Below are 1,112 nucleotides of genomic sequence, written 5' to 3'. Positions count from 1 at the left end.
GGGTTCATGAAGTTGCATTTAAAAATACTTTAATAATGGAATATCCTCATGTTTGGTTTCTTAGGTAGTCTTATGTATTATATTGTGTACTTGGAAAAACATGGTACTAAGAATGGGTCCACTGGCTTGACCAGACTGCCAAAGTGATCCATGGCATAAAAAGGTTAAGGAACACTGATTTAGATGAAAAAAAGAGGGATGAAAGATACTTTGTATGATGCTAAATTCCATTATTTATATTTGTTACATGAAAGGAAATTTTTCATTCTCACTTTATGTTTTTTTATTTTTTTCCAATTACATGTAAAGATAATTTTCAACATTTATTTTTGTAAGATTTTGAGTTCCAAATTTTTTCTCACTCACTCCCCTCCCCTGTCCTCAAGACTGCATGTAATCTCATATAGGCTATACATGTACAATCATATTAAACATATTTGACATCAGTCATGTGAAAGAAGAATCAGAACAAAAGTGAAAAACCACAAGAAAGAAAAAAAAAGAGAAAATAAAAAGCTGTGATCTGCATTGAGACTCCATAGTTCTTTTTCTGGATGTGGTTAGGACTTTCTATCATGAGCTTTCTGTAATTGTCTTAGATCATTGTATTGCTGAGAAGTGCTAAGTCTATCAAAGTTGGTCATTGTACAATGTTGCTGTTACTACATACAATTGTTTTCCTGGGTTCTGTTCACTTCATTCAGGAGCAGTTTATATACATCTTTTCAGGTTTTTCTGAAACCTGCTTGCTCATCATTTCTTATAGAGCAATAGTATTCCATTACATTCATACACCACAATTTGTTCATTCATTACCCAATTGATGGACAGTCCCTCAATTTCCAATTCTTTGTCACCACAAAAAGAGCTGCTATAAATACTTTTGTACCTGTGGGTCCTATTACCTTTTTCATGATCTCTTTGGTTTACAGACCTAGAAGTAATATTGCTGAATCAAAGGGTAAGCACAGTTTTATAGCCCTTTGGGCTTAGCTCTAAATTGCTCTCCAGAATGGTTGGATCAGTTCACAACTCCATCAGCAATGCATTAGTATTCCAATTTTTGCCACAATTTCTCCAACATTTATCATTTTCCTTTTTTGTCATTTCAG

The sequence above is a fragment of the Vombatus ursinus genome, unplaced genomic scaffold, assembly GCF_900497805.2.
Source record: "Vombatus ursinus unplaced genomic scaffold, bare-nosed wombat genome assembly UNPS02014832.1, whole genome shotgun sequence".
NCBI lineage: Eukaryota > Metazoa > Chordata > Mammalia > Diprotodontia > Vombatidae > Vombatus > Vombatus ursinus.
The sequence above is the reverse complement of the archived record's forward strand: the minus strand, read 5'-3'. Positions refer to the sequence as shown.